At 31.9% G+C, this 13978-nt stretch overlaps 1 long non-coding RNA gene across 1 annotated transcript; it reads right to left on the bottom strand.

The window, feature by feature from the left end:
• Window positions 1-240: 240 nt before the first annotated feature.
• Window positions 241-13643, bottom strand: LOC120349919. The gene is made up of 4 exons (XR_005570507.1): window positions 11851-13643; window positions 5269-5395; window positions 4223-4342; window positions 241-728 (listed from the first exon to the last, which is right to left on the bottom strand). It is a non-coding gene; the product is annotated as an uncharacterized LOC120349919 (long non-coding RNA).
• Window positions 13644-13978: the final 335 nt, after the last annotated feature.

Raw genomic sequence — 13978 nt, 5'->3', positions numbered from 1 at the left:
ATAGAGTATTAAGGCAATAGTAAGATTGGAGCATTAGTTTGGAAGAATAATTGAATCATGAATAATAAGAATTACAGATTTATTTCAAATTCTGGATGAAATTTGAATTATGATTAAGCATTTATATTGGATTGCAGTGAATCAGATTATTAATATATATTTTATTTTTTTAATATTATTCAAATTGAAATATTCTTTAAAATTCTCCTGTGAATGGCAAATTACTTATTCATTCTCTCCTGTCAGGGCAGTCTATAAACTGTCTCTGTAGCTGTATTGATTGAGTCGAGATCGACCTCTGCTAACCAATAACAGCTTGCAGACTGTCCTGAGAGGGAGCAGTGCATGAGTCACTCGCCATTCGATGAATTAATTAAATCAAATCTGCTCTAGTTCAACAGCCCTCTATGCTTGCAACACCTCAAATGGAATACAGTTCATATACATCTGAGTAACACATCAATTATTACTTTGAATATCTATTAAAATATTAAATATTATATATTAATATCTATATTAGTTTATTTTCTTTAAAGCTTAACTTCAGAGTATATCTATATGAGCGAAAAATGTAAATAAGAAAGCATTATTTTCAATAAAATGCAATGATTTTTATTAAATATTACAAAAATTGAACTTTCAATTTATAACTAATTATATATTTTTACTTTGAACTGCTATCGTCCTCGATTTGAGCTTCATGGGGCGTAGTCTCTCTGCTCTTGGTCCTGTAAAATATGAAATGTACAGTTTAGTGGGATAACTTAATAGGTTATTATGAGTAAAATATAAAATTTCTCGGTAATCAATTCTCAGAATGCTGATTATGTAGCTTAAAAACTTTTATAAGTTGGAGACTGATATACATACTGTAACTTTCAGGATAAGTTATTGGTCGAATACTCTACCTTTTGACATACATAAATGAATTTTAACCCCTCATAAGTGGTTGATTTAGACCTTCATAAGGACATCTCATTTACATTCATGGCAGTTTTGCACACTGTCAAACGAGAGAATAAAGGGGAGCATTTTGGGAGCATCTTTTGAAATGAAATGTAAAAATCTGGTGTGGCGCACTCACACAACTTTCCTTGCCGTTATGAAAATTGATCACCTGACGCTATTGTTCCCGCGCATCTCAAGTCTACTATTCAGTGATTTGAGCCAGCTGGTGACAGGGTAATAACGCTGGAGACACACATGAGGTCTGCTATCTCTTCATAGTGAATGATTTAATAGAATCAACAATAATTTGCAATTGAATAATCACATTTTCTCGAATTTAAAGCTTATTTTCAATTTTAGTTGAAAATGTTACTGAACATTAATTGTAGAGATTTTTATGCTCAATCTACTCCACTTGATTTTTTTTTTTGTTTCAATTGTATCTGAAGCCTGATAATTGGGATTCTATCTGCATTGATGGGGCGGAGCTCCTGAAATTTTTACAGATATGGGACTTGTGACAGTTGATAGAGCTTATCAATGACTATTTTAGGTATGAATTTGATCAAAATTGTTGGAGCGGTTTCAGAGAAAATCACGAAAAACCTTGTTTTTGACAACATTTTCGCCATTTTAGCCGCCATCTTGAATTGCATTTGATCGAAATTCTTCGTGTCGGATCCTTATAGTGAAAGGACCTTAAGTTCCAAATGTCAAGTCATTCCGTTAATTGGGAGATGAGATATCGTGTACACAGACGCACATACACTCATACACACACACACACACACACACACACACACACACACACACACACACACACACACACACACACACACAACACACACACACACACAGACCAATACCCAAAAACCAGTTTTTTGGACTCAGGGGACCTTCAAACGTATAGAAATTTAGAAATTGGGGTACCTTAAGCAATACTTTCCTTACCTATGGTAATGGGTAATCACTCATAATACATCAATACTTTCCTTACCTATGGTAATAGGGCAAGGAAAGTAAAAAGTACCAAACAGATTACTAAATAAATAATCAGTTTTTCAATGTGTTTCGTTATTCATCAAAAAAAGTGTTGTTTTAAGTTTTATTACTTTCATCAATCATTTCTATAAAAACTAAAACTTCAATCAGCCACCATTTTTTATAAAAGTATCATAGAACATTTTTATTGATGTCGTCATTCTTGATTTAAAAAGGCCTTTAAAATTATGTACCACACAATGGGTGTTTACATTTTAAATATTTGAGTTACAAACCCTCATTTCTTCAAAAACTAAAACTTCAATCAGCCGCCATTTTGGATACAATTATCATAGAACATTATTATTGATGTCATCTTTCTTGTTTTAAAAATACCTTTAAAATGATTAACCACACAATGGGTGTTTACATTTTAAATATCCCAGTTACAACCCCCAAGTAAACCCGTTATGTGGGGTTGGAACTCGTTTGTACATTAAAAGGTAGAGTATTCTATCAATAACTTATCCTGAAAGTTACAGAATTATATCTACAACAGTCTCCAAATTATTGAAGGGTTCCCATACATATGACTCACTCTGTATATGTGCATATGTATCGTTGAATTTCAAAGGTTTTTGAAAAACTGTGTTTGAAGGAGGTTCCGTCTTTGGGTAGCAGTGATTGGACATTGGTTGCAAAAAGGCAAACATGTAGAAGAAATTTGAAAAGAGTATTGGGAGCAAGCGGTGAAGTGTACGAAACGATGAGTTCTTCTTTGATTCAAGTAACTGATTTGCAATTTCTCCACATGTATTGGGACTACTAATTTATGATCATTCCATACTTTCATAAAAGAAAGCCTTTTTGACATGATTGTTTTATTCACAAATAAGTTTATTGAATGAACTATTTTCATTTCACAACATATTGGACAATTCAATTTTCTATCTGTAAGTCAAATATTTTCTTGGATTTTTATTTTTATACTTTGAAAACATGATCAATAATAATAATTTACTAATGATGAATTTTGTGTACGTATATGTATGTCATTGGCCTTTGATGATACTGCTATTTCCTTATAATTGGAAAAAAAATGGGTTGGTTCAGGTGGTTTACACTCAAGAATAGTATAATAGTAGGTTGCCTTGATCACATAAGACGCGTGGAGAACGCAGCCTGCTATGGTGTGACGTCATGCTGCGACCTCTCGCCCTGGCTTAACATGCATTCAAATGTAAAAATGCCAACTTTGAGCCCTCATAGCAAATCAACCATCAACTTTACATAGAAGTGATTGACATCAAAATGTTCAGCATTTTATCCCCTTTGAAACAATATCAAACTAATTTTCAGTAAAAATCCTATAAATGTTACCGGCGAGTCTAAAACAAATCGTTTGAACACACAATTTGATTTGATAATACCATTTCAAATACGTTTTTGTACTTTCTATTAGTTTTTTCTGCATCGTTTTAGTTCTTTCTCTTAAACAGATTCTATTCTCATTTAGAAATTTTATCCTTATGAAGTCTGTGGAAAGAACTAACAGCTTCTTTAGGAATTTCAGGATATTAACGTTATTTTATCAACTCCTGAAACATAGCAATGCGAACCCATCAACGGTTGCCTAGCTTTATCACAAAAATAAACAGTCTAGATAAGCCCTAAGAATATATGAACATCATTTAAACATTATAAAGATTTTTATTTATCCCAATTATGATAAAAAAATAGATAATCATGACTTTTAATGACTTTAATGCTGTTATTTTATCAAAAAATAAAGCGCATTACACTACTGTACTGTAAAGTAGTTGAATAATTTCATGAATAATTAATGTTATATTATTTGAAGTTATAATTTGTTGAACTATTTAAATTATAATTAAGATCTATTCTTGCTTTACACAAGTGTTTTTTGCATTCATAAGTATCCCATGGACACATTGAAATAAAAAATATCATACTACCTACCGTGAATAATATATGGTATTTCCTTTGTAAATTTGTGTCCCATGAAAATAATCAATAAAATATACTAATAATCGTCAATAATAATAATAATAATACTGCACTGAGCAGAAACAAAAACACAATACAAGAGCAACGTGTTGGCACTACGCTTTCCAGTAGACAACTGAAATAATTATTAGTAACCAGACAGTTCAACGTTCTAAAAATAACTTGTAACCATGGTGAACAGTTCCATGATTTCGCTAAATTGGTTCTAGGTATATGTCAATTAATAAAGTCTTATATTATTAGGAAATAGTATAGTGCAACTTACTGAAAATGGTTTCCATCAGATGTAGAAAGAAGTTTTAAATCTAAAACTGTAGTTGGCAGCATATTCGTCTGTCATGGTGGATTTTGGTATATGCGTCTGCACTTCTATTCCCACCTTTGCCTGAAATCAAATGATACATTAAATGTATGAAAGCGATTTTCTAATTGAAAGGAATTTTATAAGTGATAGTAAATAAACCAATACAAGAGAGTTTTCAAGGACCTTACATAGTACTGAACTAATTATCAAATTGTAGCCTATCAATGAGAATGATTGCTTCTATTTACAATTTATTTAAAGTATTTCTCAAGGGGGTTATTTTATACTGGTCATATTGGAATAAATATGGTTTAATCTAATCAAAATATTAGAAAAAAATTTAGTTCATGTCCCTAACAAAAATGTAACTATAGTCCCTAATAAATATAACTAATAATTAGTAGGTAGGCCTATTATGATGTTATGAATAGTTCTATTATTGTAACATTTTACAATAGCTTCTTTTATATCATAACCATCCATGATATTGAATCAATCTATTATAATATTACTGAATCATATAATCACTAGCTTAAAATGTATTGAATCATGAAATTAAAACCACTAACTTAATAGATTTTTTACAAGTTTGAAGTTAACCAACAATGGTAACAGTTTAATCAACTGTTAGACCCGGTTGCACAAAAGCCGGTTAAATTTTAACCGTGATTAACTTCACGAGAACCAATCAGAGAATGCGTTTTTGATAAAACGGCTTCTCTGATTGGCTCTCGCGGAATTAATCACGGTTAAAATTTAACCGGCTTTTGTGCAACCGGGCCTTAGTGTTTGAAAATGATAAACATTCAACTTATACACACTAAAAATTGCAATTACTGTTATATTAGGGTTATTAATAGGGCTTGACATAAAATCTTAAAACTGCTCCAGTAATTCTTGAATATAGGCTATTGTAGGTAGCCTAAGTTTGTTTGTTAAGGTTACAAGTAAGTTTGTTTATGTATGTTGAAAAATTTGATTATTGAAGGAGGTAGAGTGCAACTTACTGAAAATGGCTTTCATCAAATGTAGAGAAGAGAAGAACTTTTTTCAAATCTAATCCTTGGCATCATATTCATCTGTCATGGTGGATTTTAGTATAATATGTATCTGCAGTTCTATTCCCACCTTTGTCTGAAATCAAATGGAACATGTATGAAAGCAATTATCTAATTGAAAGAAATTTTGGCTAAAGTGCACGTCCAGTGCCAACATACCTGTCATCAAATTTTTGGTTGGGATCGATTTAGTATGATATTTTGAGCACAAAATCAAAAAATTAAACGGCGGTCACTATTGTTTTCAAAATAAACTAAGTTCAAAGTAGCATAACTTTACATGCATTCAACCTATGCTATAAGTAGCAACCATAAGTAGCTAAGGTTAGGAAAAGCTTTAGGTTAATAAAGCTTAGGTTAGGAAAAGCTTTGGGTTAGGAAAACTCAGATTAGGAATATCATAATTTGATGATTTCAATAATCAAAATGGCTGCTACTCATAGGTTAAATGCATGTAAAATTGTGCTACTTTGAACTTAGTTTATTTCAAAAACAATAGTGACCGCCGTTTAATTTTTGTGATTTTGTGCTCAAAATAGCATACTTAATAATCGATCCCAACCAAAAATTTGATGACAGGTATGTTGGCACTGGACGTGCATTTACACCGAAATTTTGAAGTAATAATTTAGTATGGTTTTAATAAATTGATAGTATTAAAACAATAAACCATTACAAGGGAGTATAAGGACCTTACATAGTACTGAACTAATTATTAAATTGTAGCCTATCAATAAGAATGATTGCTGCTATTTACAGTTTATTTAGAGTATTTCTCAAGAGGTTGATTTGATACTAGTCATATTGAAATAAATAATGTTTTATCCAATCAAAATACTGTATTCAAAAAGTTAATTAGGTCAAATGTAACCATAGTCCCTAATAACTTATGCCTATAAATAACTAAAATATTATTAGTGGGTAGGTCTATTCTGGTATTAGCTTTATTATTGTAACATTTTACAATAGCTTCTTATATCTTGAACATTCATAATAATTAAATCAATCTATTATGATATTACTGAATCATATAATCACTAGTTTAAAAATTATTACCTAAGTTAAATCATAAAATCGAAACCACACTTGATAGTTGTTTTACAAGTTTAAGGTACCAACAATGTTAACAGTTGGTTAAATCAACTGTTTGGGTTTAAAAATGGAAAAAAATTAACTTATACGGGTGATTCTACAGAAAAGTGTCACTTCCATGTCCCATTCAATTTGCAGATTTTTGAATAATAGCCTATAAGTGGGTGTGTCATAATTTTTAAATACACATAAGTATTTAGAAAATGTGTTAGTGTGGTATTATTTCAATTTGCATAAATATAGAAAAGATGAAAAAATAATTGATCCAGGAAACCTCATTCCCCTGGCATGTCCCAGGCCTGACTTCAATCTGTAAGTGGTTGAAAAATATGAAAATTGACCTAAAATTTACATGTTTAAGTAAACAAAGTTGAACAGCAGCTGTCAAACATCGTTATTTTGTATGTGGCACCATTCATAATACATCTGAGAGCATAAAAAATGGTAAATATATTTTGTCCAACAGTTTTTTCTCATTCCCCTGTCAAGATTGAAATTTTACCGCTTTAGGAATAGTAAACCTCTTTGGCTTCAACAAAGCCAGCTGTCTTGTAAAGTGATCTCTATGTATTCAATATCGGTGATCGGCAGCCATTTGCATTCTATTTCTGAGGTGGAAGAACTTATGAAAAAGTGAAGAGCTACTAATTGTTTTTTGAACTTCTCATTCCTCTGTCACTTATATTTTGGTAAGTGCAATTGATATTTTTCATATTGTAGTTTGAAACAATGCATGCAAAAGAGTTATGATTTGTGATGTCATTTGTATTGAGTCAGGGTGTTGCTTGTTTGGCGGGAAATAATATAACCTCACTTTTTCTCATTCCCCTGTGTCTCATTCCCCTGTCACCCATGTGACAGGGGAATGAGAATAAAGGCAGGGGGATGATAATATTTTTAATTTTGTTTTGAAAAATAGTTAAAGGTGTTGTTTTATTAGCAATTGAATAGGTACAGTACTATTTAACTTATTAATTTAAATAATGAATTTTATAAAATGTTCGAATGAATGATTTTATTTTTAGTAAATCACTGTGAGTGATTGAGGATCCTATTCAATGATGTTCTTGAATATAGTTATATAAATATGGTGGAGTTGCAACTTGCTTTGAAATAAACAGATTTATTAATCAATCATAACATTTGAAAAATACATAGCATTATATTCAGATAAAGGTACATTGAATACACTAGCTAGTCACCCAAGGTGTTATACCATCTGTTTGAAAATGAATATGATAAAATTAGAATGGGTGCAGCCCTCTTGAGAAATAATTATAAACACTATTCAACTCTCCTATTTTTAACCTTAGTAATAATTTGACCAAATTTCTGCCTCCTAGTTAGTCAGGAAGTTTGAGAATTAGAGATGTATGATTTTTTTTAATGAGGGCTTCAACTTTAATATGTTTAGATTTATGACTGTGGCCTACAAGACTGTACAGGTCTGAACCTGCTGTCAAAAAGACAATACATGGCTGTATTGTCTTTTGTGGCATCATAAAAACTGAGTTAATAGGCAACTACACAGGTGACATTTTGCCACAAAAGACAATCCAGCCATTAATGTTTTTGACAGGAGATTCAGGCCTGTAAAGTATCATATTCCATGCATCAGTTTGTAGGCTTGCAGTAAATATTTATTTCACATGCATTTTTTCCAGATGGCACCCAAGAGAAAGGCAAGTAGGGAGGAAATTCTTTTGAAAAAACGATTGAGGGAACGTGAAAGATACAAAAAAATAAAAAGTGATCCTGTAAAATTGGAACAGCAGAAGGAAAAGGAACGAAAAAATATGAAAATAAGAAGAAGAAAAAACAAGTGAAATCAATAAATGACATGAATGACAGAGAAGCTCGTTTAAAAAGAAAAGAATGGAGAGTTATGTCGAAAAAATACTACAACAAGAAGAAGCAAATAGCTCAAGAAATAAATAAGTTGCCAGAAAGTCCTCCTTCAACTGATGAATCAAGACCTGCAACTCCAGTTCAAAGGCATTCTGGCAGAAAAAGGATTCACTGGGATAGGAGTAAAATTATACAACGGAACAAAAAATTAATACATGAGAACTCAAGACTGAAAACAATGTTAGAAAAATATAGAAAAAGATGCTAGAGCTAAAAAAGCAGACTGTAAGAAAAATAAAAGTGAAATGACTCCTAGGTCAAAAGTGATGACAGTAATGAAAAGTAAAGACAAAGAGTTAGTTAGAAAGAGGTTATTGTTTGGTGCAGCTCTTGAATGTCAGATAAAAACAAACTATGAAAATATTGATGGCTCCAGAAGGAAAAAAGAATTTGTGAACACTATGCTTGGAGATGGAAAAATTATAAAGAAATGTAAAATGACAAAAGAACTACAGCATATTTTTACAAAGCGATTAACTAGATGTAACACCAACAATTACATTAAGAAACGTCAACACAGGCTTTTTAAAGCTCAAATTCAAAATGATATAGAAAGGTTCTTTAACGATCATGAGAACACTCGTTTAGCTCCAGGCAAGAAAGATTGTAAGACACTTAAAAAGGTTAAAAAACAGAAGAGGTACATCAATGACACAATGCTGAACTTACACAAGAAATTTACTTCTTCTGTGTCTTATCCAGTCAGTTATTCACTGTTTTGTAAATACAGACCATTCTATGTGGTGTACCAAAAACTTGGTGAAAGAGATACCTGCCAATGTAAAATACATATGAACACTGATTTTGTTGTTTCTGCTCTATACAGAAACAAAGTTATAAACTCCAGAACTCCGAAAGAAATTGCTGAAGAACTGTGCTGCAATAATAATTATAACGTTACTTGTTTGTTGAGAAATTGTAGAAGTTGTAAAGATAAGCAAATAAGTTTCAAGGAATTTAATGGGGATTTCTATTTGTCATATTTTGAATGGGAGATTCAGAAAGATAGTTATATCAATAAAAAAGGTGAAAAAGTAGAAGTTAAAAGAACTATTAAATGTAAGAAGACTACTCAAGTTATTGATCTTTTACATAAACTGGAAAGTATTATTCACCGATTTATGAAACATGAAGCAATCATCCTAAACCAATTTGCGCAAATAAAACTTTTGAAAATGTGTATGACAGAAAATGAGGCTTTAATTCACTTCGATTTTAGTGAGAACTATTGCTTTAAGTATGGGAATGAGATTCAAAGTTTTCATTTTGGTGGGAGCCGACAGCAAGTAACTCTTCACACAACTGCTTTACAATTTAAAGAAGTGAACTATGGTGCTGTAAAAACAAAGTCATTTTGTACATTATCCAAGAACCTTAACCATACTGCAATTGAGGTATTGGCTCATTTGGCTCCAATTTTGAAATACGTGAATTCCATGAAGCCTCATTTAACAGTATTGCACTTTTTATCGGATGGACCATCAACACAATACCGGAACAAAGATATGTTTTACATATTTTCTCATTTAGTTAAAGAGTTTTTTCCGCACTTGAAATATTCTACACATAACTTTTTCGAAGCAGGACATGGTAAAGGCACACCTGACGGAATAGGAGGAACGGTCAAGAGAACGGCGGATAGACTGGTGGCTGAAGGAAAAGACATAGACTCAATTGATGTTTTATGTACATATTTGGAAGAAAACCTCCGGAAAATTGAAATACATGAAATAAAAGATGATGACATTGAGGCTGTGAGGAGGAAAGTACATTTTGCTGAGGTAAAGCCATTTAAAGGGACCATGAAGGTTCACCAAGTAGTGCAGATCCACAATAACACATCCCCAATCAGCCTAGAAATGAAATCAATGAGCTGTTTCAAGTGCTTTGAAAATAATCGTGATAATGTAAAATTGTTTGAATGTGATCATTTCTCTATTGGACGTTTGGAGTACCCTTCGACAGATGACAATTTCCAAAAAGCTGGAACCTCAAAAGACAAGGCAAAGCCAATGCACAATTCTCCAGACCACACTCATGATACTGATGCTGGTGAGTTTTATTTATATTGTATTCATTTAGTATTCTTCTAGGGAATCAGTTGAATAGAGCTGGCGCCAAATAGTTAGTTGGTTGGCCAATAACTGTTATCAATTCTCATCTCTGTCAGGACAGTCTGAAGCTGTTTTTGAGAGCAATTAAATATAGCTGGAGTCGCTCTCTTTTCTATGAACTCTTGCCGACAGCTTGCCAACTGTCCTGACAGAACTGAGAATTGATAACAGTCATTTGCCATCTCCTAACTATTTGGCACCAGCTGTACCAATAATTATTTACTGTGTAGGCTGTTACGGACCCAGATTCAAACTAATTTTTCTTTCTTTTTGGAAACCAGTCTTTACAGAATTCATATATTTTTATTTTCTATTTCTTTTTTTTATTCAATTTACTGTTTTGTAATATTTTCTTCTGTTGCTTCTGAATAAAATATCTTTGATCTGCAATTTTTATCAATTGTGAAATTTAAATGTTGAGCAATTATTATGGAATTTATGATAAAAAACCAATTCTATTTGCTTTATTTCAGACGTTGAAAATGATGCTACATCCAATCAAGTTTCTTGGGAGAATATAAAACCTGGAAAATTTATCCTTGCAGAATTCAAGTCAGAGAAGAAAAATACAAAATATAGATACGTTTGCAGTGTACAAAAAAAAGATGACGACGATGGTGAAGTTACAGTGCAAGGACTGAAACTAGCTAATGATTCAGGGACTGAATTTTTTGTTGCTGATGAAAACGATATTTCATATATTGAGTTCGAATCAATCCTGGAAATTCTTAGTGACCCAAAAATTATTATAAAAAACAGACTTCTTCTTTACAAATTCCCTCAAAAAATAAATGTATATGAAAAAAACTAAATAAGACACATCAAGTCCTGAAAAAACACAATCTTCATTAAAATGGACACCTGAATTTCAAGTTTCTCTAATTATCATCTTTATGTAATATTTTCAGGGGTTTTATGTTTGATTGCAATTCATTATAATTATAGTTATGTTTCTACTTTGCACTGACAATTGAATTTGACTTTATTTATCATTCCCCTGTCATACACCTCATTCCCCTGACTGTCAAAAAATTAAAATTAATTAATTTAGGATTTTGAGAGCAGCTTGTGTTTTGTCCTTTGAGGTACTGTCTGAAGAAATTATATTTAAAACATTCAAGTAGTAAAAATGAAATAAATAACACATTTTCCCATGCCTGAATGACAGTCTCAGAAGTGACACCTTTCTGTGGAATCGCCCATACACACTAAACATTGCAGTTAATGTTGTATCAGGGTTATTAATAGGGCCTAACATAATTATTTACCATAGTGCTTTTAAAAACAACATGTGCTTTACAAATTTGTCTGGGGAATGCTTTGCCATCACTAGGCTAAACAGCTTTGTTTAGTAGGTAATTTCTGTATGCTATTAAACTTATCAATAAATATCCTAGACATAAATGAATGATCTTACCTTAATTTAAGACCTTCAGCAATCAAAAATCATCATCAACTTGATGACGCGATAAAATAGAGGATAAGCAAACAACGAACCAACTTCACCTTCAACTACTGAAAACTGAAAACTGAAGGAGACAGGACATCTTTAATGGCTGTCGCTCAAGCGCAGTAGCACACAAGCATGAATCACCCCGGGAATTTCAAAGTTATTGATATAGACAATCTTTATTGTTAACATTAAAACAGTCCATATTTCTGGAACGGATTAATGATTTCTTTATGGGGGACATTTGTGCTTTCACTGAAATAATGTTGGAATCAATAAAATAGTACCTAGTTTATTATTATTTGAATTTAAAACTTGAAAATTATTTCATAGGCTTGGTGTGTGACATGATTTTTAGCACAAACTGGAATCTAATTTGAAAAAATGATATAACTTTTTCAATTTTGGATGGAAACATTTGAAATTCTAGGACAATGTTTATAACATGAACAGAATCGTTAATTATTTTTTTCAAAATTTTCCATCATCAATTACCAATTATTTAAAATTTTAAACGTTAGTAGCCCGTCAATGGCCCGTCCGAGGGGATTTTTGCATTGAGAAGAAGTGCTGGAAATCTACTTCTGTAGCCGAATAAGTGATAAAAGACTGCTTTTATGAACATTTTTGGGAAACTTAGAAATCGATCAAATTTTTTCCAAGTCCCTATCTGGATTACAATTAGCGCAAAAGGTCTATTATATCATCAACAGTACGTTGTAGACGATTTTCGCAAGAGACAAAAAGTGTTTGAAATTCAATTCTGCATCCGAACTATTGATTAGAAATACAATTTTTCGACTTTTTTGGGAAACTTGAACATCTGGCAAATTTATTCAAAGTCCCTCTGGATTTAGCGCAAAAGGTCAATTATATCGTTAACAGTGCATTTTAGACGATTTTCGCAGAAGACAAAAAGTATTTGAATTGCAATTCTGCACCCGAATTGATTAACAAAAAGCTTAAAGTGAGACTTTTTGAAAACTCAAAAAAATTTCAGTCTTAATTTGTGTAAAACATTTTCTTTATCTCGATAACGGTGAGTTGGAGACGATTTTTGAAGAAGATAGAAAGGGATTGGAATTCAATTCCACTTAGGAATTAGGCCTATTGGTCAGAAAGCCTAAATTGAGACATTTTTAGGGATTTAGTTACACAGGTGAGGGGGAGGAGACACCTTATGAAAAAAATGTTTGATTTTCACTTATAACATTTTCACTTAGTGTGTTGACTGGATAGGTACTGTAGAAATTCCATACTGTACCAACCTTTCTAACGTTTATTTTAGTAAACATTTCTAAGTTTATCAAACGTTGTTTTCATAACGTTTATCAGCAATATACATTCTAGACGTTTATAGAGTAAACGTTCATTTTAGTAAAATTCCCTAACGTTTACTAAACATTGTTTTCATAACGTTTATCGGATTTATACATTTTAAGCATTTATTAATTTTTTAAACTTTTTGTGCTGTGTGGGATGAACACTACAGGTTGATCTCCTCTCCCCTGTATTAGAGGAGATTTTGGAAGTGACAATGAGAAATAGACAATGTAAAATAGGCTACTCGAAGATTGTTCGACACTCACAATAGAAACAAAATTCAAGGGAATGCCTAGCAAGCTATTTTCAAGATCGATTCAAATCGGCTTCAACCAATACCACAGAGAAGGGATCTTCACCTCTTCTCTGTGCCAATACCTACTATTACTTCAGGCCCCACAACTGATCTCTAATAAACTATGACGTCATCACATGTAGATCATCGATGATCTACTGGCGGTAAGCAAGCGAAATAAGGGCGCTGATGCTTGTTATCACATCTGATATGGTAATCAACAAAATTGGAATTACAAATTCAATTTTCACGGTGTTCCATTTCAATGAATATGGTTTGTTTATCATTCTTCTAATATTTGTTTGTGAAAAGTAATAATGAATTTGGGGTTTTAAATCATTGGGATACTGCTGTGTACCTAATTGTTGCGGGAATTATAACAAGATTCCAAAAGTTTCCGTACGGTTTTAAAGTTTAAAACGGTTTTTTTACTTTTTCGAAAGATGATACTTTGAAACGAAAATGGATACGAGCGAT

The sequence above is a fragment of the Nilaparvata lugens genome, chromosome 2 (assembly GCF_014356525.2).
Source record: "Nilaparvata lugens isolate BPH chromosome 2, ASM1435652v1, whole genome shotgun sequence".
Lineage (NCBI taxonomy): Eukaryota > Metazoa > Arthropoda > Insecta > Hemiptera > Delphacidae > Nilaparvata > Nilaparvata lugens.
This window is presented reverse-complemented; position numbering and strand designations above follow the sequence as displayed.